At 29.9% G+C, this 27,611-nt stretch overlaps 1 protein-coding gene across 2 annotated transcripts in view; it reads left to right on the top strand.

Annotated features, from left to right (window-relative positions):
* Positions 1-27,611, top strand: part of klar (klarsicht) — a 465,338-nt gene that overhangs the window by 91,014 nt on the left and 346,713 nt on the right. For both annotated transcript variants that reach the window (XM_065503780.1, XM_065503779.1), the window contains exon 3: positions 20,289-20,849. The gene's annotated coding sequence lies outside the window, so the exon portion shown is untranslated. The remainder of the gene's footprint in view (positions 1-20,288; positions 20,850-27,611) is intronic.

Genomic DNA, 27,611 nt, shown 5'->3' with positions numbered 1-27,611 from the left:
AGAAAATTAGTTGAGAATGTCGAAATGTGACCAAAACAAAAGATAATTGGTTGCTCTAACAAAATTGTGTAAGTACAACTAAATATTTTATGATTTAGTATTAAAATTTATTTGCTGCATGTTCAAACTTCAAGTTTAAATAACTGTGTAAAGCAAATTAGTTAAGAACATCGAAATGTTACTAAAATATTAGAAAATTAGTTGCTCTAACAAAATTTTGTGAGCACAACTAAATATTTTATGATATGGCAGAGATTTGAACATGTTAACTAAATATCGTTTAATTAATAATGCTGCAATACATTCTAAAGGTAAAAATTAATCTTTTTTTTTTAAATCAGCATGTTTAGCGTCCTCTTAAATTCGTTATAAATCTCTCTTCAACACTTTTACTTTCCTTTACAACAAAAAAACTTTATAAATCTCCAATATTTTTTCTTTATCAATTACATACATTTTTCAAATAAAACCGGGTAATTAGATGTACGAGTAACTAGTGGACTAAAGAAAGAAATTGTTGTTAATGATACCTCCACAAATATGTCGATAATTTATTGTTTTTTTTTCTCTCTCTTTAATCTCTTATCAAATCAATTTGAACACAAGAAAAAAAAATTCAAAGTGTTTTTATCTCAAATCAAAAAAAAAAAATCACTTGAAAACAGTTTTGTATTTGGTCAGTTGAGTGTTGGCAAAAAATGGGTTGTGATGACATGATGATTGTATTTTTATGACCAAGTTTTTGTTAACATATTTAATTGAAATAAAAACCAAAGTTTATATATTTGTGTTAAAAAATAATATCGATTTCATAAATATGGGGTTTCAAAAGAAAATTATACTATAATTTAATAGAGACAAAAAGCTTTTACCGATTTACATTTAATTGAGAGGAGACTCATTTAAGGCGATGCACTATTTATGTCTATAGTTTTCAATAAATAATGATTGGAAATAATAAAGTGTTTTGTAGATTGATTGATATTAGTAGATTAATTGATTTTTAACAGATACAATATAAATATTTATGTTTTTTGTATAACAACATATTTAATATAATTTAAAATCATCTAATCAACTCTTTTTTCTTTCTTCCAATTGCAGGTATGTGTTAAAAATTTTAAGCTATAGGTATGTTGAAAACTTCAAAATATTTTAAAAAATTGTCCCAACAAGTTTGTCCCAAATTATTTTCTACACAAAAAAACGTTTGTCCCAAATTATTTTCTATAGAAAACAAGTTTGTCCCAAATTATTTTCTATATAGAAAACAAGTTTGTCCCAAATTATTTTCTATATAGAAAACAAGTTTGTCCCAAATTATTTTCTATATAGAAAACAAGTTTGTCCCAAATTATTTTCTATATAGAAAACAAGTTTGTCCCAAATTATTTTCTATATAGAAAACAAGTTTGTCCCAAATTATTTTCTATATAGAAAACAAGTTTGTCCCAAATTATTTTCTATATAGAAAACAAGTTTGTCCCAAATTATTTTCTATATAGAAAACAAGTTTGTCCCAAATTATTTTCTATATAGAAAACAAGTTTGTCCCAAATTATTTTCTATATAGAAAACAAGTTTGTCCCAAATTATTTTCTATATAGAAAACAAGTTTGTCCCAAATTATTTTCTATATAGAAAACAAGTTTGTCCCAAATTATTTTCTATATAGAAAACAAGTTTGTCCCAAATTATTTTCTATATAGAAAACAAGTTTGTCCCAAATTATTTTCTATATAGAAAACAAGTTTGTCCCAAATTATTTTCTATATAGAAAACAAGTTTGTCCCAAATTATTTTCTATATAGAAAACAAGTTTGTCCCAAATTATTTTCTATATAGAAAACAAGTTTGTCCCAAATTATTTTCTATATAGAAAACAAGTTTGTCCCAAATTATTTTCTATATAGAAAACAAGTTTGTCCCAAATTATTTTCTATATAGAAAATTATTTCTCCCAAATTGTTTTCAATTGAACAAGTTTTGTCTTAATGAAAGGCAAAGTGTGGTGAAATATTTTTTTTAATAAATTTCAATCATGTAAATAAAACAATTGTAAATTTTTTATTTATTTGATCTCAACAATTCATTCAACAATTTCTCATTTTCATTTCAACTTTTTCATTGAGACTTCGCACCACTTCCTTAGGCCACATTTAAGGAATTCATTTCACTCGAAATATTGATAAAATGAAGCATTCATTATACATGCTAAAAATGCAATTCATTTGGACCAGTTTCTCACAATCGAAATTTTTTCACTTGTTGCTGGTTTTTTTTTGTAAATTTTTTTCACAGCTTCACACGAAAAAACCAGCAACAAAAGAAATTCCACTTGCATTTTCAATTGGAAAATTTACACACTTTTATTGACACAGTAACAAAAAAAAAAAATACAACAAAACAAATAAATATTGTACAAACAATTTCGAATCAGAAAAAAATGCTTCATTGAAGATAATTGAAGTGCCTACACACAAGTGCATTTGCAACAAGACAACAAAAATGAAAAAAAAAAAATTCTTTCTTTTGTTGTACAACAAAATCAAAATGATGACTCTAGAGAGGAAAATGCTACAAAACAGCAGCAACAACGAAAAGTGGAATATTTAAGCAGTAGAAAGTAAATTGAGAAGATGCTGTTGTACAGATGCCATCACAATGGCTCAAGAAATATCCAACCAATACGAAATATACTTTATATATAAAGATACCAACCAAACAAATGGTGGTTAAATAAATAGACAGACTGACTGACAGACAGATAGACGGATGGAGGGACAGACGGACGATACAAGGCAAGTAACAAATAAAATCAAATCAAAAATAACCGGTACAAATAAAACATTCAATTGTCTTTCAATTGTTTTTGTTTGTTCCTTCATTCGTTACAAAGATGTTTAAATCGTTAACAACTTTAAGCCACATTTTCTCAGCAACACTATTATGCTGCAGCAACAACAACAACAATAAGTAGTAGCAGCAACAGCAATAATTTTCAGTTAAACGCATTATTACAAACAATTATTTGTTGGCAACACAAATAATGCTTTTAATTTTTGTGTGTAACTAAAACTAAATCATTTCATCAGTCAATGAGGCCTGTCATCGTCATGATCATCGTCATCTTCCCCGTCATGATTATCTTGACTTGACTGACTGACTCTTTTTTGTCTGCAGTATAAAACAACGAATGACAACAGCAATGTAAACACACAAAAACAACTTCAATAAAAAGAAATTTGGAATTTCAAATCAAATTGAAATATCGCATTCATAAAGAAGAGACATGTCAAATGATAAAGATAGAGAAAATAAGAAAAGTACCCTACAATTTAAACATCTTAAGATTTTTTTTTTCTATAAAAAATAATTTGGGACAAACTTGTTTTTTCTATAGAAAATAAATTTGGGACAAACTTGTTTTTTCTATAGAAAATTAATTTGGGACAAACTTGTTTTTTCTATAGAAAATTAATTTGGGACAAACTTGTTTTTTCTATAGAAAATTAATTTGGGACAAACTTGTTTTTTCTATAGAAAATTAATTTGGGACAAACTTGTTTTTTCTATAGAAAATTAATTTGGGACAAACTTGTTTTTTTCTATAGAAAATAATTTTGGGACAAACTTGTTTTTTTCTATAGAAAATTAATTTGGGACAAACTTGTTTTTTCTATAGAAAATAAATTTGGGACAAACTTGTTTTTTCTATAGAAAATTAATTTGGGACAAACTTGTTTTTTCTATAGAAAATTAATTTGGGACAAACTTGTTTTTTCTATAGAAAATAATTTTGGGACAAACTTGTTTTTTCTATAGAAAATAATTTTGGGACAAACTTGTTTTTTCTATAGAAAATAATTTTGGGACAAACTTGTTTTTTCTATAGAAAATAATTTTGGGACAAACTTGTTTTTTCTATAGAAAATAATTTTGGGACAAACTTGTTTTTTCTATAGAAAATAATTTTGGGACAAACTTGTTTTTTCTATAGAAAATAATTTTGGGACAAACTTGTTTTTTCTATAGAAAATAATTTTGGGACAAACTTGTTTTTTCTATAGAAAATAATTTTGGGACAAACTTGTTTTTTCTATAGAAAATAATTTTGGGACAAACTTGTTTTTTCTATAGAAAATAATTTTGGGACAAACTTGTTTTTTCTATAGAAAATAATTTTGGGACAAACTTGTTTTTTCTATAGAAAATAATTTTGGGACAAACTTGTTTTTTCTATAGAAAATAATTTTGGGACAAACTTGTTTTTTCTATAGAAAATAATTTTGGGACAAACTTGTTTTTTCTATAGAAAATAATTTTGGGACAAACTTGTTTTTTCTATAGAAAATAATTTTGGGACAAACTTGTTTTTTCTATAGAAAATAATTTTGGGACAAACTTGTTTTTTCTATAGAAAATAATTTTGGGACAAACTTGTTTTTTCTATAGAAAATAATTTTGGGACAAACTTGTTTTTTCTATAGAAAATAATTTTGGGACAAACTTGTTTTTTCTATAGAAAATAATTTTGGGACAAACTTGTTTTTTCTATAGAAAATAATTTTGGGACAAACTTGTTTTTTCTATAGAAAATAATTTTGGGACATCCTTTTTTTCTATACAAAATAATTTGCGACAAATTATTTTCTAAAAAAAAATTGTGACAAATCCTTTTTATAAAAATTGAGTTTTGGGACAATTAATTTTCTATATTGAACCATTTAGGACAAATTATGGAAAGAATTTTGTTTATAGTGAGAAAAGTAGGGTATTGACCCGTTATACAAAAAATTAAGGCGATTACGTTGCAATAATCAAAACAATGCATATCTTGAAATTGTTTACTGATTTTCCATTTATTTTGTAGCCTCGAATCTAATGAAAGTCTCCCAAGATTGGTAAGGAAAATGAAAAAAAAGACAAAGTATTTACAAATGAAAATTGAATAATGCGGCTGTTTATGAATTTAGAAAGACAGAGATGGACAGACAGACTGGCAGGCTGGTTGGCAGTTATACGAGTAGAAAAATAAAACGCATTCACAACAATTTTAAAGTAGGCAGAGCAATAAACAACAACAACATCAATAAGTAAAACTCACACAAATCTATATGATTTTGTTAAAATGATAAAGCTATAAATGTTTAAAATTTTACTACGTTTTTTTTTTTTATTTTATTCAGTTACAATGTTGTTGGAACAGCAACAATAAATAAACTATGCACCACCAACAAAATCCCAATATAAAATTTAAATAAAAATGCTAGCAACAACAATAAAAATAGTAATAATACAGAAAATAGACAGTTATTCATATAAATAGACAGACAATTGGATATATGAATGTTAAACAAACCGACTGAGGGACAGACAGACATACAGATGGGACGGACGGAAGGACGGATGCTTGTAGTCAAAGAATTACCCATGACTGCGTAGCTTTTAACAAGCCAAATAACGATTAATAGCGTTGCAGAAGAAAATAATTTCAGCAGTAAAAGAGTTTTATTAAAAATCTACATAAATATTTGAAGTTTGTTTGTTAACATTTCCAATAATTTTCCTTTCTTTAATATTTTAACAATGGGGAAATCTTTTGTTCATTTTATATACAAAAAAAAAGTAACTAAAACAGAAGATGTTCGTTTATTTATGTAAATTTTTCAAAATAAAGTATTGAATTTTGTTTTTTTATACCCTTCAGCTTCGTGAGAAGGGTATATATAAGTTTGTCATTCCGTTTGTAATTTCTACATTTTTCATTTCCGACCCTATAAAGTATATATATTCTGGATCCTTATAGATAGCGGAGTCGATTAAGCCATGTCCGTCTGTCTGTCTGTCTGTCTGTCTGTCTGTCTGTCTGTCTGTCTGTCTGTCTGTCTGTCTGTCTGTCTGTCTGTCTGTCTGTCTGTCTGTCTGTCTGTCTGTCTGTCTGTCTGTCTGTCTGTCTGTCTGTCTGTCTGTCTGTCTGTCTGTCTGTCTGTCTGTCTGTCTGTCTGTCTGTCTGTCTGTCTGTCTGTCTGTCTGTCTGTCTGTCTGTCTGTCTGTCTGTCTGTCTGTCTGTCTGTCTGTCTGTCTGTCTGTCTGTCTGTCTGTCTGTCTGTCTGTCTGTCTGTCTGTCTGTCTGTCTGTCTGTCTGTCTGTCTGTCTGTCTGTCTGTCTGTCTGTCTGTCTGTCTGTCTGTCTGTCTGTCTGTCTGTCTGTCTGTCTGTCTGTCTGTCTGTCTGTCTGTCTGTCTGTCTGTCTGTCTGTCTGTCTGTCTGTCTGTCTGTCTGTCTGTCTGTCTGTCTGTCTGTCTGTCTGTCTGTCTGTCTGTCTGTCTGTCTGTCTGTCTGTCTGTCTGTCTGTCTGTCTGTCTGTCTGTCTGTCTGTCTGTCTGTCTGTCTGTCTGTCTGTCTGTCTGTCTGTCTGTCTGTCTGTCTGTCTGTCTGTCTGTCTGTCTGTCTGTCTGTCTGTCTGTCTGTCTGTCTGTCTGTCTGTCTGTCTGTCTGTCTGTCTGTCTGTCTGTCTGTCTGTCTGTCTGTCTGTCTGTCTGTCTGTCTGTCTGTCTGTCTGTCTGTCTGTCTGTCTGTCTGTCTGTCTGTCTGTCTGTCTGTCTGTCTGTCTGTCTGTCTGTCTGTCTGTCTGTCTGTCTGTCTGTCTGTCTGTCTGTCTGTCTGTCTGTCTGTCTGTCTGTCTGTCTGTCTGTCTGTCTGTCTGTCTGTCTGTCTGTCTGTCTGTCTGTCTGTCTGTCTGTCTGTCTGTCTGTCTGTCTGTCTGTCTGTCTGTCTGTCTGTCTGTCTGTCTGTCTGTCTGTCTGTCTGTCTGTCTGTCTGTCTGTCTGTCTGTCTGTCTGTCTGTCTGTCTGTCTGTCTGTCTGTCTGTCTGTCTGTCTGTCTGTCTGTCTGTCTGTCTGTCTGTCTGTCTGTCTGTCTGTCTGTCTGTCTGTCTGTCTGTCTGTCTGTCTGTCTGTCTGTCTGTCTGTCTGTCTGTCTGTCTGTCTGTCTGTCTGTCTGTCTGTCTGTCTGTCTGTCTGTCTGTCTGTCTGTCTGTCTGTCTGTCTGTCTGTCTGTCTGTCTGTCTGTCTGTCTGTCTGTCTGTCTGTCTGTCTGTCTGTCTGTCTGTCTGTCTGTCTGTCTGTCTGTCTGTCTGTCTGTCTGTCTGTCTGTCTGTCTGTCTGTCTGTCTGTCTGTCTGTCTGTCTGTCTGTCTGTCTGTCTGTCTGTCTGTCTGTCTGTCTGTCTGTCTGTCTGTCTGTCTGTCTGTCTGTCTGTCTGTCTGTCTGTCTGTCTGTCTGTCTGTCTGTCTGTCTGTCTGTCTGTCTGTCTGTATGTCTGTCTGTCTGTCTGTCTGTCTGTCTGTCTGTCTGTCTGTCTGTCTGTCTGTCTGTCTGTCTGTCTGTCTGTCTGTCTGTCTGTCTGTCTGTCTGTCTGTCTGTCTGTCTGTCTGTCTGTCTGTCTGTCTGTCTGTCTGTCTGTCTGTCTGTCTGTCTGTCTGTCTGTCTGTCTGTCTGTCTGTCTGTCTGTCTGTCTGTCTGTCTGTCCGTCTGTCCGTCTGTCCGTCTGTCCGTCTGTCCGTCTGTCCGTCTGTCCGTCTGTCTGTCTGTCTGTCTGTTGAAATCAGTTTTCTGAAGACCCCAGATATCTTCGGGATCCAAATCTTCAATAATTCGGTCAGACATGCTTTCGAGAATTTTGCTATTTAAAATCAGCAAAATCGGTCCACAAATGGCTGAGATATGAGGAAAAAACCAAGACAACCTCTATTTTTGACCTATTTTTTACCTATATCTGGATTACTAAGACATTAATATAGACAATATGGATATCTAATGATAGATATTTCAAAGACATTTGCAACGACGTATATAAGACCATAGTAAGTTGGACCTACAATGGGTCAAAATCGGGAAAAAAATTTTTGAACCCGAATTTTTTTAAAAAAAAAAAAAAATTGAAAAAACAAAAAAAAAATTTTTAAAATTTAAAAAAAAAAATTTTTAAATTTAAAAAAAAAAAATTTTAAAATTTAAAAAAAAAAAAATTTAAATTTAAAAAAAAAAATAATTAAATTTAAAATAACAATCGAAAAATTTTTTTTTTCAAAAAATTCAAAAAACAACTGGAAAAAAAATTAAATTTTGTTTACCTAAAAATATTTAAAATTTTGAAGTATAATTTGGTGAAGGGTATATAAGATTCGGCACAGCCGAATATAGCACTCTTACTTGTTTTTATTAATATTTATAATAAAAAGAATTTTATTTATTTGTTTTTGATTAGTATTTATTTAAAATAATTATGACATTATTTTACTTTAAGTAGGTTATAATATCTTATTCTTTAGAAAAGTTATTCAAGATTGAAGCACTTGGAAATCTATTCAGCACTTTAAAGACCAAAATGAAATGTGAAATGTCTTTCTTGATAGAAGAAGATGGTCGATAGCTTTTATTCTGGTGGCTTCAAGCAATTGGAGACAAAATTTTTTCTATAGAAAACAGTTTAGAACAAACTTTTTTCTATAGAAAACAATTTGGGACAAATTTTTTTCTATAGAACAGAATTTGCGACACATTTTTTTCTCTAAAAAACAATTTGGACAAACTTTTCAAATTTTTTTCTCCAGAAAACAATTTGGGACATACTTTTTTCTCCAGAAAACAATTTGGGACAAACTTTTTTCTATAGAAAACAATTTAGAACAAACTTTTTTCTATAGAAAACAATTTGGGACAAACTTTATTCTATGCAAAACAATTTGGGACACATTTTTTTCAATACAAAATAATTTTGGACAAATTTGTTGTATAGAAAACAATTTGGGACAAACTTTTTTCTATAGAAAACAATTTGGGACAAACTTTTTTCTATAGAAAACAATTTGGGACAAACTTTTTTCTATAGAAAACAATTTGGGACAAACTTTTTTCTATAGGAAACAATTTGGGACAAAATTTTTTCTATAGGAAACAATTTGGGACAAATTTTTTTCTATAGAAAACAATTTGGGACAAACTTTTTTCTATAGAAAACAATTTGGGACAAACTTTTTTCTATAGAAAACAATTTGGGACAAACTTTATTCTATAGAAAACAATTTGGGACAAACTTTATTCTATAGAAAACAATTTGGGACAAACTTTATTCTATACAAAACAATTTGGGACACAGTTTTTTCAATACAAAATAATTTGGGACAAATTTGTTGTATAGAAAACAATTTGGGACAAACTTTTTTCTATAGGAAACAATTTGGGACAAACTTTTTTCTATAGGAAACAATTTGGGACAAAATTTTTTCTATAGGAAACAATTTGGGACAAAATTTTTTCTATAGGAAACAATTTGGGACAAATTTTTTTCTATAGGAAACAATTTGGGACAAATTTTTTTCTATGGAAAACAATTTGGGACAAACTTTTTTCTATAGAAAACAATTTGGGACAAACTTTTTTCTATAGAAAACTATTTGGGACAAATTTTTTTCTATAGAAAACTATTTGGGACAAACTTTTTTCTATAGAAAACTATTTGGGACAAACTTTTTTCTATAGAAAACAATTTGGGACAAACTTTTTTCTATAGAAAACAATTTGGGACAAACTTTTTTCTATAGAAAACAATTTGGGACAAACTTTTTTCTATAGAAAACTATTTGGGACAAACTTTTTTCTATAGAAAACTATTTGGGACAAACTTTTTTCTATAGAAAACTATTTGGGACAAACTTTTTTCTATAGAAAACTATTTGGGACAAACTTTTTTCTATAGAAAACAATTTGGGACAAACTTTTTTCTATAGAAAACAATTTGGGACAAACTTTTTTCTATAGAAAACAATTTGGGGCAAACTTTTTTCTATAGAAAACAATTTGGGACAAACTTTTTTCTATAGAAAACAATTTGGGGCAAACTTTTTTCTATAGAAAACAATTTGGGACAAACTTTTTTCTATAGAAAACAATTTGGGACAAACTTTTTTCTATAGAAAACAATTTGGGACAAACTTTTTTCTATAGAAAACAATTTGGGACAAACTTTTTTCTATAGAAAACAATTTGGGACAAACTTTTTTCTATAGAAAACAATTTGGGACATAATTTTCTCTATAGAATAATTTCTGACAAATTGGGACAAACTAGAAAATAATTTTGGACAAACTTTTTTCTATAGAAAATAATTTTGTAGAATGTTGTAGAACAGTTTAGGACGCTAAAGCAGAAAATTTTCCCAAAAAGTTCTTGGTATGGCAAACAATATGCAGTTGCGGCAAAATAAGCCAAACATTTGTTACAAAGGGCTCATAAATACCGAAATTTACATCAAGGAATGTTAACAAAAGAGGATGATTTTATTCATAAGATTTTTGACCTGATTTTGCCCTATTTGTACCAAGAGAGGCAAATCCTCCAAACTGCCTGGAGCTAAGACCAGTGGAGAGATATTGGGCTCTTGTTAAAAGAGAATTGAAGAGCACAAAAATGGTGTCCAAAAGTGTGGTAGATTTTAAATGGAGATGATGGACTACCTGTTCGAACAAAGTGACATAAAGCACCATAGAAACGTAAATGTTAACCATAACCATTTCAAAGTGTTTACAAGTTTGTTAACAATATTATGGTCACTGTAATTATGTATATGATTGCGGCTTAAGTTACCATTCACATGATTGTAGCAACCATAAATACGATTGTAGCAATAACTTGTTCTAGCAACAAATTGCATCAGGCTTAGTGTTATTGAAAGTGCCTTCTACATCTAGGAAACATCCCACTGCTACTCTCCATGTTTCGGGAAAATGAGAAAGAGGAGGAGAATGTAGATAATTTTGTTGAAATTCTAGCAATGTAATCACGGTCCTATTTGTCTCCTTACTATTTTGGAGTCGACTACAGTTTTCAATATCCATTAAAACTAAAAGTAACAAAATATTTTTTAGTTAAAATTCATATATATTTTTTAAATGTATTCAAAAACAATTTTGAAAAATTATCTATTTTTCATAAGGTGTATTTTAAATTTTCGCCCAAAATTTTGTTCAGCTGTATACATACAATCATTAAGACGCCACTCCGCCAAGTTACAATTGAAAACATTGTGTTGTGTCTCAAATCAATTTAAAATTCAACTTCCTGTAAAGTTTTCAAACAAAAATTTAAAATGCAAAAAAGTTTTTATGGCAGTGGGTCTTTAGTTCACAATCATCGTAGCCCGAGTACATTTATAATTATCAAATTTCAACAACCTTTGAATTCAATTCATCAGCATATGTAATTTTACAACAATAACAGCAACATATTTATACAAATACAACAAGACAATAAAAACGATTGTATTACAACTTGGTGGCAATTGACTTATCTTTCTAAGATTACAACGGTTACTCTTTTGCTGTGTTCAGAGTGTGTATGTTTTTTTTTAAGTTTTAAGGAAATGAAATTTAAACATTTACTGATTTTTTTATATAGATGGAGCATAAAAACCATGAGTAACTACAACAGCAAAGACAAAAAGGTTATTAGAGCATTAACATAATAATGTTTAAAATTAAGGAGTGTAAGTAGTTAAATTGGAACAAGTACTTTTAAGGATGGACTTTCTTATGTCGCTTATAAACCAGAATAAAATTGGCAATGATGTAGCATTACAGATTAACATTGTTTATAACGACAACTATCTACCGTCTGCATTACTTAGAGGTAGTTTAGTAATGTTTGGCTTAAAATCTGATTCTCATGTTACAGTAATGCATAATATTTAAATTGAAACATGACAGCTTTTAACATGCCTTTGCTAAGCATAAATAGAATTCTAATTTAGTTAAGAATATTTTACATTTAAATAGTTATAAAGGGTCTTTCATTGAGCGCTTCCTATCTTTAAATTTACATCAAACAAAGTGTGTATGAGATATCGAAATTTTTAATGTGTTTCAAAGGCCATCGATGCCAATATGTATGAACAATTGGCTTCCACAAAGCATTTTAATCTTTTGCGATTTGTTGCAGTTATATAAGATTACCCTGTCCTAGTTATTGAAGTATCGTTCGTCTCCATGTTTGATGTTGCCATTAGATCCAGTCTATTGTTATATTGCCTTGTATCAGTTTAATTAAACGGTTGTTGTTTCAGCTAAGTAGATAATTGGTTTGCAGTAGCAGGTTCTGGTATACATGTATGATGTTGCCATAAGCTCCAGTCTATTGTTATTTTTGCCTTGTATCAGTTTCGTTAATCGGTTGTTGTTCCAGCTAAGTAGTAGCTCGTCCTAGGATAATGGGGCTGCCATCTGTCGTTGCCTAGAAACAACGCCCTCTGTGTATTTGGTGTAGTGGTGGGGAACCTTGCTAATCTTTGATTTCTACCTTTTTCCCAGTGGGTGGCGGCTGCCTGACTTTTGTCATGATTTTATCATCTTTTCCAGGATTATTTGTTTAGATGGAGTTAAAGCCAGGGATCAAACCTGGGGTGTTTGGTTTTGTAGGCAAGTATTTTAACCACTAAATGTTTGCAGCTTCGGCTTCGCTGATTGGCGCCTATCGGAAATGTCTAATTTTCCATGACTATGGCGCATAAATCAGGCTGAAATTAATCGATGGCAAGATTTAGGTTGGCTTTGAGGGACCCTGTGATTTGTGGCTTATTTGCATAGAACTGAGACTTAAAAAAAATTCCACAAGAAAAAGTCTAACGTGGTGAAATCGCACGATCTCGATGGCCAGTTCACATCACCTCCACGTGAGATGAACATGTACTCAAATAGCTCGTTCAGGCTGTCCAATGTGGCATGAGATATGTGGCACGTGGCGCTGTGCTATTGAAACCACATGTCGTTGGTGTCTTATCATTCAATTCAGGCCAAAATCAGTTGGTAATAGCGCTCCCCATTGACGGTAATGGCTTGGCCAACTTCGTTCCTAATGAAATATAGAAGATATATTGGACGCTCTTGGATCTCATGTGGTTTGGTATCGTCTTCAATTCGATAATATTGTTTTTTAATGTTCCCATTCATCAAGAAATGGGCGATGCGCGCGGAATGTCCAACTTCGGAAGTCAGCTTAGAATTTGCCCATTGATCCTCTCAATGGTTTTTACTCTAATTCCACATATCTCATCCTCGTTAGATGACCATGTCCTCAAATCGCTCGTGAAGAAAGTCCAATGTGGCATGAACTTTGTGGTACGTAGCGCTCTCCTTGAAACAACATGTCGTTGGTGTCCATATCATCCAATTCAGACCAATAACGCCGTTGATGATAAGGGCCTGGCTAACATCGTTGCTATTGAAATATGGACGATGTCTTGGACGATCTTGGATCTAATGGTGTTTGGCGTTATATCAGTACATGGTGATTTGCCAAAACAAACTGGCTGCTATCAACTGTCAAAGTTCGTAAGTCCCTATTGGAAGACCATTTAAATTCATCTAAGAACAGCTTACAATTTGCCCGTTCATTGATTTTTAACATCTGTACTCTAATTCCACTTATCTCAACCCTTATTTTCGTCGGTTTTTCCATAACTTGAGGTTGATGCTGCTGTTGCACTCTTAACACTTTAAAATTGTTTTCTTTTGCCACTTTTACTCTGACTTGTATTGACTTGATTGAGTATTTGTTGTTAGTATTATTATTATTGGTGTTGTCTTTAAACAACTAATTGTTAAGTCTTCAGTTTAAAAGTGTTTTTTTTTTTTGTTTGGTTTTGGTTTAAGTTTTTTCCTAAGTCTTAACCAAAGTGGGCGTCTGGTTTTATTGAAAAAAGAAGGAGTCATAATGATGGATTGTTGGCGTGCAATAGAGAGATGACTGTGATTTCGTTTGGTTTTTTTTTCTACAGATGTTGAAATCAGTTTGTCTGCCTATTTGTCTGTCTAAAAGAAAAGTAGGTATTACTTTTCCTTTTTTTGTGTTTTTCATGGTTTGGATTGTAGTTATTGTGGCAAATTGTGGTTTTTGCATAAATTTCATCATCATCTTCGTTAACAAAATTCAATAATCCTCTGCATCTCTCACTAAACATCAGCATCGAAATCAAAATCCATTTATCCATCCATCCATCTGCTCATACACATAACATAAACGTTAACAAGTTGCCCGTTAAGTTGTTTAACAAATTACCAATAAATGATATTTTTCTCGGTTTTTTTTTTGCCAATTTAATCAATCACACGTTCAATTTTTATGTTTTTGTATACAAACATTTCAAAAACTAAAGGTTTGCTTGATATTTTTTTCCTGGTTACAATCAAATGTTTTCTTGTTGTTTTTTTTTTACCAAAATAATTTAAAAGTAACAAACAACCTATAGATAACCTGGCCAGTTTTTTACAATGGCCAGTCAAAAAGTCAGTCAGTCATTTAGTTTTTCAGTTGGTATCATGAGATATTTCCATCAACTTTTAAACCTTTTAAGATATGACTTTTTGTTGTTGTTGCTGCCAAAGTTTGATGAAAAACTTTTGACGATTGGAGTTATTGCAACAATATTCTCAGTGGTCAGTTGTGTTTTAAAGTACAGTGCACAGTGGGCTAGAATCAAAATGTTTTGCAAATAAAATTGTCATTTATAACTGGCATTTGCGATTGGCATACAATATTACATATGCATAGCAGAAGATCAATCGAGTTTAAGTTTTGACGATCGAATGCACAGCCCAGTCATTTCGAACTGGCGACATGGTTAACAAATTTGGACGTATGAAATTTAATTATGGGGAATGGCTAGCAACACAGATATTGATCTTATACAGATCAGTCCAATCGAAAATTCTTAGGACCATGATGGGAGCATAACAAATGAAAATATCCACAGGGACTTGGGAGCTTTTTTGAAAATGCCTTCCATTTATGGACTTTAGAAACATCATGTGGACCATTCCTTCTACCTGGACCATGTTTTCTATCAACGGACAAGTTTTCTCGATACTGTTTAATAACATTGGAATCAATTTTACGGCAGACCTTTGATTGTTTAGCCAACTTTTTGTAGGACCTTGTTGGGTTTTGTTGAAAATATTTAATAATTTTAATACTCACTTTTACGGTTCGGTTTCGGCCTGACAAACTTGTTTGATCGGACTCTAGTAAAATTACTTTTGCACCACTAATATACATTTCTTTGATCATGGTCACTATCAAATACATGCTTTCATTCAATTCTCAAACTTTCATTAAAGTTATATCTTGTATTTAGTAATGAAGCTTTAAACTACTGTTTAAACCAGTATTTGTCAATCTTGCCACTGTGAAACTGACTTTGAAATATCACTTTTATTGTCGTTGTTGTCCACCCACTGTCCCTCGCTATAGAGGAATGTTTTGATGTTTTTGTTTTTTTGTTTATAATTTTGTTGTTGTTTTCATGATGTCTTGGCAATCTCTCCCCCCATTTGACCAGTATGAGTGAGTGATAGATGCCGAAGAGTGAGAGTTCGTAAAGGTTAATAACGGTAATAAATATGAGTTTTTGTTGCAGATGCTGGTGATTTTTCCACTGATGCAGTTAAAAACATTTTTCATTATGAAATTATGTTTTTTTTTGTCTATTTTTGTTTTTCCTTTCAATCAAAACAATTTTGTCAATTTGTTATTTGATTTTTGCTGAACAATTTAAGTGCAAAATTTATGTTTGTCTGTAACCGAGGCCGTGGTTTAGTGTAAATAATATTGATGAAAATTTATTAAAAGTTATAAAACTAAACTAATTTCCTTTTAAACATTGTTGTAATCAAATGTTTAGCCTTAAGGGAGTTGGAGCAGGAGTATAAGGAGGGAAGTAGGGGAGGGGAGGTTGGCTGCAAAAATAAATTTCCCTTGCTTTAGTCAGTCAGTCAAGACATTTTAGCCAATGGCCATTTAATGAGATTTAAATTTTTATTGATTTCCTTTTAGTGCAATGGCAGGCCAAAGAGTAACAGAGAGATACCACTGAATTATATTTGCATTTAGTTGTTGTTATTGTTTAGTTTATAATTTATGATCTCCCCCAGTCTTGGTGTCTAGTGAGGTTTGGAAGTGATGGTGATGGTGGTGGTGGTATTTTTAAGGTGGGTGGTTTGATTTATACTCTATAATGAGTTTCAGCAAAAATTTTCTTAAATAAAGGAAAACTAAATTTCGTTATCTTTGGCCATGATGCAATTTGTTAGTGGTGTTTTTTTTTGTTTGTTCACTGTTTAAAATTATGGTATTTTAATAATTTATGGTTTATTTTACGCGTTCATAAATGTAAAAGGTGTCAAATTTGTTTTAAGGCTGCTAATTCTACCTTCAAGGGTTGTGTGTTATATTTAAGCCCTTAAATATATTTGTTTGTATTTGGTAGTTGTGGGAAATTATTTTAAAATTTAAAATAACTTGAAATTTAATTTCGAAAATTAGAATTGGTTTAAATGTTATTTTATAGACTTCGTGGCAAAAGTTGTGTTGTGTCAATCGAACTATTATTAAATAAACTGAGTTTACCATATATTACAGGTTATTCTAAACTGATAACTAGCAACTCCACCTAAGAGTCTAAGAGTCGCTATATTGGAAATTATTTGAGGAGCTGTAGAACAAAAGGTACTTTTTTGAAAATTTAAAAATTTTGGGAAATTGATTTTTTCTAGAAGATTTCAACCCAAATATAAAAATACCAAAATATCAATTTGTAAAAAAATTCGAAAAAGTACCTTTTGTTCTGCGGCTCCTCAATAATTTGTTGTACGAAGAACCTTAAAGGTCTAGATTTTTAAGTTAAAGTTTTACTTGAAATTTTTGGGTTCGCTAAATATAAATTGGAAGCTTAGCAATTGACGGCCACATTTATTGAAAACGTCTAAATTTAATAAATCGATCGTCATATTGAATTAAAGAAATTCAACTTAAGATTCTTATGTAGCTACTAGCTAGTCTACAAATCCTGAAGTTTTAGAAATGGAAAACATTTGCCGCTATGTGAGGTCTTTTTAAACAATGTTGGCTACCGTTACCGCTAAAATACCGTTACTTCTGAATACGGTTACTGATATTGTTACTGAAAGTTTGTTTAGATTGTAAAAATAAAAAATGTTTTATTTCGGTAATAAACAGAGACCGGAAATAACTCGTCCATATACCAAAAAAAACTCAAATTCGGATTTATATTTTGTGATAAAAATAAATCACTCCGCCATGGCTCGCCATGCTGAAAATGGAACTTCAGATTCCTTCTGAAGACTCTAAACACAAAGAAAAAGCTGTTATACATAACATTTATATAGGAAATACTAATGGACTCAACATTTTCATGTGCTATACACAAAATTTTCTATAGAAAAATCTGTTATACACAGAACATACAGAAATATATATAAAATTTTCTATAAAAAAAATCTATAAATAAAATGTTATACACGAAATGTAATATAGAATAAGTACCCAAATTTTTTTTTAGAATAAAGTGTTATACTCTAAATTTTCTGTAGAAAAAACTGTTATACAGAAAAGTTTGCACAGAGAAAACTGTTATGAACAAACTTTATCTATATAGAAAACTGTTATACATAGCATATTCTGTTATAATGTTATACAGAAATTGTTATACCCAATTTTTTTTTTAGAAAAATCTCTTATACACTAAATTTTCTAATAAATCGATTGATGTTCAAAACATTTATCCGTCTTGCTTTAAACAACGTAACTGCGAAATCAGAGCTGTAAATGAATCATTCTTTTTTGATTTTAATTCATTATGAATTAGCTAAATTTTGAATTAATTCATTGAATTGAATGAAATTTGAATCAATTCAAACGAATTAGGCAACAATGAATTTCAATTCATTTCCAATTCAAATGAATTTGTAAAAATGAGTTGCAATTCATTTACAATTCATTTGAATTGAATTGATTTTGAATTAATTCAAATGAATTAGAAAAAAGAATTAGCAATTCAAATGAATGATTCAAAAATGAGTTGCAATCAATCAAATTCAAGAGCAGATCTCTAGGGGGAATGAAAGATTTCTCCTACCAAAATGAAAATATCCACTACAAAAATTGAAAAGCCTTGTCCTGTATACGCGCCTGATCAATGAAAACATGGTGTTTGGAGTTTATTTCTTCAAGAAGAACTGATTTTTATTTTGAAATACGCTGAACGACAAAACATATTTAATATTCAAGAAGCAATTAATAATTTTTGAAATTTTGTGACCCACGACCACAACAAACTTTTTGCTAATATTTATATTATATTTATTTCAAAAAAATAAAACTATCATCCAAAAATAATCAAAAATCAGGAAAAATTACAATGTATGTAGTTCAAAACACAATTGAGTTTCATAAATAAGGCTAATTAGATTTAATTAGAATGCATCATTCACCTTAAACAGCAATAGCTTTTCAAAATAATCATCTGAAAGAAATCCACGTTTAGGGATGTTTAGAATATATAGAATATGTTTAGAATATAGGCGTAATCTTTCAACACCAGCTGACGATGGTAACGGCGCATTATATTTAAAGGAATACTTTTTAACCGTCGATTAATTATACTGCATACTTAATGACATTGAAGAATCTGCTAAATATGCTGCGAATTTCGCGTCGGAGTTGGAAATGAATTGCTAATTTGTTTTCTAATTCGTTTGAATTAATTCAAAATCAATTCAATTCAAATGAATTGTAAATGAATTGAATTAATTCAAAATCAATTCAATTCATTTGAATTGGAAACGAATTACAATTCATTTTTACCAAATTCATTTGAATTGACTCAAATTTCATTCAATTCATTTTTTTGTGTGAATGATTCGCGAATTAATTCAAAAATGAGTGATTCATTTACAGCTCTGTGCGAAATACTATTCCTAATCGTAAAACCAAAAATTAAAATTCTTTAAGGAGTGACATCGAAAAAACTTTAACACATGTTTTTCCTTAAAACTTTTAACTCAAGTATTATTTGATTTTTTTTGATCAAGTTACCTTTGAAAACTATGTCAGTTATTATGATTAATGTCATCAATTATGTATATTTGTTGTTAATCTGATTATCTGTTAATCTGTCATCAATTATGTATATTTGTTGTTAATCTGATTAAAATAAGTGACAAGAAAATAGTGCATACTAAAATTATTAAATATTTTCAACAAAACCCAACATGGTCCTACAAAAAGTTGGCCAAACAATCAAAGGTCTGCCGTCAAATTGATTCCAATGTTATTCAACAGTATCGGGAGAACTTGTCCGTTAATAGAAAACCTGGTTCAGTTAGAAGGAATGGTACACATGATGTTTCTAAAGCCAATAAATAGAAAGCATTTTCAAAAGAGCTCCCTATACATCCGTTAGGAAAGCAGTCCGTTTAGCTCACTACTCGGACTATTTGGCACGAAAAGTTAAAGCCCATGCAGGTTTAAAAACATACAAGGCTCAAAAAGTTCCTGAAGGAACTCTGCTAAAAATTTCGAGGCCAAATACAGAGCACGGAAATTAAAGTCAAATTTTATACAAAAAATATAAATGCTGCATAATGGATGACGAAACGGAAAATTTTTCGCATCTTCCATGTCAGTATTTTTATGTTGTTGATGCTCGAGAGAATGTTGTAATAAAGGTTAGGACCCAAAAGCAGAAAATTTTCCCTAAAAGTTCATACCAAGTAATATGCAGTTGCGGCAAAAGAAGCCAAACATTTGTTACAAAGGGCTCTATAAACACCGAAATATACATCAAGGAATCTTTACTTACATAAGACTTTTTAATGTGTCCACTTATTTTTGGCCAGATTTGGCATTCTGTCACTATGGTAAGCAAGGTCTAGAGTGGTAAAAGAGCAATAATGTGGTATGTATGCCAAAAGAGGCAAATCTTCCAAACTGCCTGGAGCTAAGGCCAGTGGAGAGAATTGAAGAGCACAAAAAGTTGTCCAAAAGTGTGGTCGATTTTAAACGGAGATGGATGTTCGAACAAAGTGACAGAAAGCACCATAGAAACCTTAATGTAAGGGTTTCCGGAAAATGTTCATAAATTCATCGCTATTGATTAGAACCATAAAAATAATATTTTTTGTAAATTTTAATAATAATTTCAATCAAATAAAAATAAATAAAAACTGTAGGATTAGTGGTTTCTTTTTGTAAAGATTTTTTCGATCTCACTCTTTAAATAAAATGTTGATAACTCAAAACCAGTCGGTTGTCACCATAAATAGCTGCTGCAGCTGTACTTTTTTTAATTTATACATTTTTCTATAATTATTTCCTTTTTAACATAAACTGTTTTTTATAATTTTAATCATTTTTTTCTTCTTTCCATTTCTTTTCAGACCTTCCCTGAGAGTCTATAAGTGTTTTAAAGTCCGGCTTCACAATAACCTTAAATGTATTTTTGTGTTCAAAAAATTTGACTTTCTTTGCCCATCTTCCTCAAAACAAATGTTGGCAATTTTTAATGTTTATTTAACTAACAAAACAAAAAAATAATAAAAACGGCAACAGCTACAAATATGTTTATGTGATGCACCACTTGTCTGACTGTCTCTCTTAAACTGACTTTCTGTCTGTCTGTCTGTCTGCCCCATCTAACAATTTGAATTTGTCCTCTTGAAAGTCCATTGAATATTTTCGTTATTTTTTTTTTGTTATTATGCACTTAATTTTCCTATAAATTTTGCAACCACCAAGAGACACTCATTAAATCACATTGATCTTCTTAACAAATTGTATTTTGTAAAAAATTACCAAATAAAAAAAGAAGATAAATTGTGTTTAATATTTGCTGGCTTGACTACGAACACGTGCTGTGGCTTAATTAAAAGTTTTTGTACGTTTGGAAAAACGAAAATTTTAAAAAAAATCCTGCTCAATTTGGAAGCCAAATAGAAAAGGTAAGTGGAAAATTTCAGTTTATTTACAATTATTTACATATGGGGTCGGAACTTGCTATTAAACTACAAATCGGAAAATGTGTCAAAACAGATAAAAGCCAATAATTTTGTTTAATAGAATTTCAGAAAAATAACTAAAACATTTTTATTGACATAAAATGAAGAGATAATTGTCTAATCAAATCATACATTTAATTTTAATTAGTCAAGTGGTTTGTAAGATTATTGAGATTATTCAAAATTGTATTATACAAATAACAATTTCATGTGAAATTAATGCTGAAATTAATAGTTTATTATTTAGCTGTTAAATTTCAGAAACATGTTCTTTTTTTTAAGAATTATTTGTTGCTATTGAGGGCGTTAACAAACTTGTTAAAAAATGTTTGTGTGTTTTTTAAATGTTGGGCCAACAGTTTTGAACTTTAATGTTCTTTTTGTTAGCCTTGTTACTGTATTTCTTAGTTATAATAAGTTGATATCTATAAATAGATTTAGCAATAAACGATAAACTATAATTGCAAAAAAAAAAAAATTAAACAAAAACTACCAAATTTGGTCAAATATACAAAAACACTATTTCACTATTTCTAGTTTTTTCCTTTTCGTTAGAGCTGCACTACTAAAGTACTAATTAAACATTTAAACAGAATTGAATGTTCACAGAATAATGAAATTGAATTAATAATATAAATGAAATCATTTTAACAATTTTCAGTTCTACAAACTTTATCTAATAACAAATTGAAAACGACGAAATAAAAACACAAAAATAAAAAATTATCAATTTGAGAGATAACTAAATAAATATGAACAAAAACACCGAGTGAAATAATAATAAAAAACTTGTTAAAAGTTTGAGTTGTTATCAGGGATGGAAAATGAAATGAAACAGAAATCCATCTATTTAGAAAACTGTTATGCAGACAATTTTTTATAGTGAAAACTGTTATACAAACAAATTTCTATATAAAAAAAAACTGTTATACACAAAATTTTCTATAGAAAAAACTATTATACAGAAAAAATTGTACAGAGAAAACTGTTATACTCAAAATTATCTATATGAAAACTGTTATACACATAATATTCTGTAGAGAAAAACAGTTATACAGAATTTTTCTATAGAGAAAACAGTTATACAAAAAAAAACTTTTTAGAAAACTGTTATGCAGACAATTTTCTATTGAAAAAATTTTGTGCATAATATATTAAATAGAGAAAACAATTATACATACATTTTTCTGTAGAGAAAATTGTTATACAGAAATTTGTCTACAAAAAAAACTTTTATATAAAATTTTTTCTATAGTGAAAACATTTATACACAAAATTTTTCTATGGTGAATACTGTTATATATGAATAAATATAGAAAAACTGTTATATAAAAAATACAAGTAACTGTTCCACAAACAATATTCTACTGAAACTGTTATACACAAAATTTTCTTCAGAAAAAAACTGTTATAAACAAAATTTTGTACAGAGAAAACAGTTATACACAAGTTTATATATTTCGAAAACTGTTATACACAGAATATTTTTGTAGAAAAAATAGTTATACAGAATTTTTCTATAGAGAAAACTGTTATACAAAAAAATGTCTATAAAAAAAAAATTGTTATGTAAACAATTTTCTTTGGAAAAAAACTGTTATGCAGAATATTTTCTATTGAAAAATTGTTATACAGAACATATTTAATAGAGAAATCTATTATATAGAGATTTTTCTAAGAGAATACTATTATACAGGAATTTTTCTTCAGAAAAAACTGTTATACACAATTTTTTGTATAGAGAAAACTGTTATACAGAACAGTGAAAACTATTATACACCAAATTTTTTACAGAACAAACAGTTAGATTTTTCTAAGAGAATACTATTATACAGGAATTTTTCTTCAGAAAAAACTGTTATACACAATTTTTTGTATAGAGAAAACTGTTATACAGAACAGTGAAAACTATTATACACCAAATTTTTTACAGAACAAACAGTTAAACACAAAATAGTCTAAAAAAAATTGATACGTTGGTACTTTTTTGAAACTGTTATACGCAGAATAATCTAGAGAAAATAGATATACAGAATTTTTCTATAGAGAAAACTGTTATACAAAAAATGCCTATAAAAAAACTTGTTCTGTAAGAAATGTTCTTTGGAAAAAACTGTTATACAGAATATTTTCTATTGAAAAATTGTTATACAGAACATATTCAATAGAGAAATCTATTATATAGAGATTTTTCTGCAGAGGAAATTGTTCTATTCTAGAAATTTTTCTTCAGAAAAAACTGTTATATACAATTTTTCGCAGAGAAAACTGTTATACAGAAATTTGTCTATGGTGAAAACTGTTATACACCAAATTTTTTACAGAAAAAACTGTTAAACACAAAATAGTCTAAAAAAATTGATACGTTGGTACTTTTTTGGAACTATTTCATGTTCTAAAATGCTCTAGTATTCCAGCGATTCTACAGAAATAACTGTTATACACAAATTTGTCTATAGAATAATCTATAGAGAAATACTTATACAGAATTTTTCTATAGAGAAAACTGTTATACAAAAAATGCCTATAAAAAAACTTGTTCTGTAAAAAATGTTCTTTGGAAAAAACTGTTATACAGAATATTTTCTATTGAAAAATTGTTATACAGAACATATTCAATAGAGCAATCTATTATATAGAGATTTTTCAGTAGAGAAAACTGTTATACAGACAATTCTCTACAGAAAAAACTGTTATACATAATTTTTTCTATAGAGAAAACTGTTATACAGAAATTTGTCTATGGTGAAAACTGTTCTACACCAAATTTTGTACAGAAAAATCTATTAACACAAAATAGTCTAAAAAAATTTGATACGTTAGTACTTTTTTGAAACTACTGCATATTCAAAAGAACTCTAGTATTCCAGTGACTCGTTTGCTAATCTCAAATTATTTTTAGTTTTTCATGTAAAAAGACAAATTTACACAGTCCTATAGACCCTGATTTATTTCATCTTTCATTTAAAAAGTCAGTCGAAAAAAACTTATACATACTTGTGTTAAGTTAAATAAAGCTTTGACAGGTTTCAATATAAAAATTCTTAGAAATACGTAAATTTATTTAAATATTGAGAAATTCATAAAATATTGGAATATTACTCGGTATTTAAAAATTTATCCACTTTTTCCAGAAATCTTCCCATTAAATTTTTAATAGTTACTTCCGTTACCTTTTTGGAGGAGTTGGTCCACTTACGATTAAAATCGGGCATGTTCTCTGATACCTTTCCTTTGTTGTTTACTACTTTTTTACAAGACAATTGGGTGGATTAGCCTCCCGTGCCATATCGGCCCGGATATATGAATTCGAAAGAGTTGTTCGTCTTCTTTTGCCTTTTCAATATCTCTTAGATCTTTTTTCTTCCTGATCCAGATTTTCTTTCAATGTTCAAGTCTTCCTTATACTGTTTGAAACAGTGGGATGATGAATCTTCAGATCTTTTGCTATTGTTTTGAACGTCCATATTGGATTTTTTTAAATTATTTTTTCACGTACCATTTGACCGAAATAACAGTTGTAAATGAATGATTTAGAAAAGATAATATCTGACATATTTTTAAAAGCTAACGTGATTAAAAAATTATTAAATTGTTGGACCAAGTTTTGGCAGGAATAGTGTATATAGGTTTTTTCTGACTCACACTTTATATGGTTTTAAAAAAGTAAATTCGTATCAAATTTTACATTCATGTGTGTTATAATGTACATTTCATTAATAAAGTCTATTGCGACTTCAAAGATTAATTTGACATAAATATTTTCGAATTCAATTTGTTAAACGAGTGTGGCTGTTTTTTTTCTACTCTGAGTTCTATAATAAATTTATTAAATCATTTTGAAAAAGGCGTTAATTAACAAAATGTTTTTTTTAAATGAAAGATACAGGTACAAAATTTATGAGTGCAGTTATAGATAGAACATGACTTAAGAATTGTGAAACAATTTTTTTCTGTTTTTTTATAATAAGTGTTTTTATTATACCAGCGGTATTCACAATGTAGAGTACTTGGTCTGGTAATGTAATAAAATAGCACAATATCAAAAAAATAAAAACAAAATACATTAGAAATTGAAATGGTTGTCAATAAATAACTTTTCTGCTTTTTTACTAGATCAAGTACTCTACATTGTGAATACCGCTAATATAAAAGTGAAGTTTATTTATGATTTGAATAATAGTATATAATAAAGCTGGAATTTTTGTTTATTTGATAAAAAGGAATTTTATTTTCCAATATTTTCTAATTAAACGTAGTGTTTTGTACTACGAGGGTCACAAATGAAAACTATATCAAGTTATTTTTGAAAAATTCAAAATTGAATAAAAAGATTAGAAAATTTAAAAGTAAAAGAAACGCTTTTGTTCGAAATATTTTCAATCCGGTGTAAAATTTTGAAGAATAAACTGGAACAATTTATACTTAACCACTGCAATATGTCTGTAAGATAAATATAGAAACTATTATCCCTAAATTTCACAACAAGCCTCGTATTGCCACCAGACTTTAAATCAATTTTAATCCTCTAACTATGAATTAATCATGGTATTTTTAACGAATTTAAGACAAACAACAGCCACTTAAACGTCATTTACACATAAACTGAATGCAAAAATAGAAAAAAAGTGAAGAAAAATTAAGGCCCACCAATTTTCCAAAAAGCTCGGTTATTATCTGCTTTAATAAAAAATAAAGCAGCACACTTTCTAATTTGTAATGCAAATTAGTTTGAGTTAAACTCTTTGATTTTTATTTTTCTGTAGAGGTAACTTCTTTTATTTGGAAAATAAAAGATTTAGCTAACAAAAAATATAAGCCAATACCAAAAAAAAAATTAAAAAAATGTCTTAACTATGAAATATTTGCCAGCAGATAAAAGAAGAGAGACAACAAAAAAAAATATCAGAAAAAAAATTTGTATAAAGTTGACTTTAAGTTAAAACCAAAACAAATATTTGTGTATTTAATACCTTTTTTTTTTAAAAAAAAAAGACAACTCTCCGTCTTTGTGGCCACAAAGTGTTGCATATACTAAACGTATTAATGGCAAAAGTCTTCTTATATGGACCAACCAACCAACCAGCCAACCAATGAACCAACAACCAACATGTTACAAGTGGTAGTAATTAGCGCTTAGACAGAGGTTATTCAATATTAATCTCAAACATACAACTCCAGAGCACCGCCGCGCCGCAACAGCACCTTTTTAAGGCAACGAAAGTTACTAGAAGCGAAAGTTTTTGCTGGCTGTTATTTTTCTTAATGCAAATAATGTCAAAAAAAAATCACAAAAGAAATTTTTTTGTTTTGTCACAAAAAAAAGGTAAATAAATTTTTGCTCTAAATTATCGTATAGCCATGTGACATTGTCATCAAGGAAAAGATTTTTCAACCAAAGATAAAATAGCATGAGGAACTGAAATCGCTTGGAGGTTAAGAAAATATTTAAATTAATTATGAAAATACAGCAAGATTTCGTTGGATGGAAACTTTGTTTAAATTTCAAAAAACAAAAAATAAATAAAATAAATACTACAAAGCAATATTCACTATTTACTTTAGTAAAAAAAAATATTAGAAATCGTCCCTACTAATCTAGCCGACTTTGCAACTCCGGAGAACCAACCGGTATTTCTGGAAAATTTTATCAGTTCAGTCAGTGACACACCTCTGAGACAGTCCAGAACATGAAAAAGGCATTCTTTAAGTCGGTTAATCGCACAATCGACTTGCTGTTTGGAAAAACGTTCAACAATCGATTACGTTATCCCCAAAAAATGGACTAACTATGCACATAGTCAAATAGTCATTGAAATTGATTTATTTATCTATATACATATATATATATGTATATGTAATGTCATCACGTGAGAACGGCTCGATTCGAAATTTTCAGGTGATGGTTTGTAAAGAAAAAAATTCCGGGTAAAACTCGCAAATTCTTTTTTTTGTGATTCCAGTCAACTGTAATAAAAAAGCTCCCTAAAGTATGCAGTACAAATTTAGATATTTTATTTGGGTTGGAGAAACTTGAAGAACTAACATTAGTAAATGCTACCGGATCAACTAGTTTTTAATATTTAAAAAAGTCGAAAGTTCTAAAAGTCGAATTTTTTAAAATCGAAAAAAGTTGTAGCTATATAGGCAATACGAAGACATATTATTATACACATATAAGATGTTGCAGAGCTTCCTCCTCTTCTTCATCCAAACAACGTGTAACCCACACGTTCCGGCATATGTCTAAACATAAAGTTCCCAGCAATTATTCCCACAATAAGTAAAAAATACCAAGAGCCATTTCATTTACAAATGGCTATAGTAGACCATCAAGATGACATTTTAAACTTATTACGTTGGAGTGGTGACCTTTGATTCGTGCAAGGGAGGACTGGGTCAAACGACGATTCAAATAAGAAAACGGGCACTGGTTTCATGGTGGACTTGGCTGTGAGAAACATCCAGGAATTAAATCTCGAAACTTCGGGAATTTCTCTGATGGACTTGACTGCGAGAAGATTTCGGGAATTTAATCATCGATAATTAATCAGCCCAATTATGAATCAATAATTCCGCGGGAGTTTGTTCCCCGGAAGTTTTTTCCCATTGAATTTGTATAGGAAAAATGAGAAAAGGGGAAAAACTCCCGGGGAATTTGTATTCATAATTGGGCTGAATATGTCGGTATTCTAATACTAAAGG

Source organism: Calliphora vicina, chromosome 3 (genome assembly GCF_958450345.1).
Source record: "Calliphora vicina chromosome 3, idCalVici1.1, whole genome shotgun sequence".
In the NCBI taxonomy this organism is placed as follows: domain Eukaryota; kingdom Metazoa; phylum Arthropoda; class Insecta; order Diptera; family Calliphoridae; genus Calliphora; species Calliphora vicina.
Note: the sequence above shows the minus strand (reverse complement) of the source record. Positions and strands in the feature narration are given on the sequence as shown.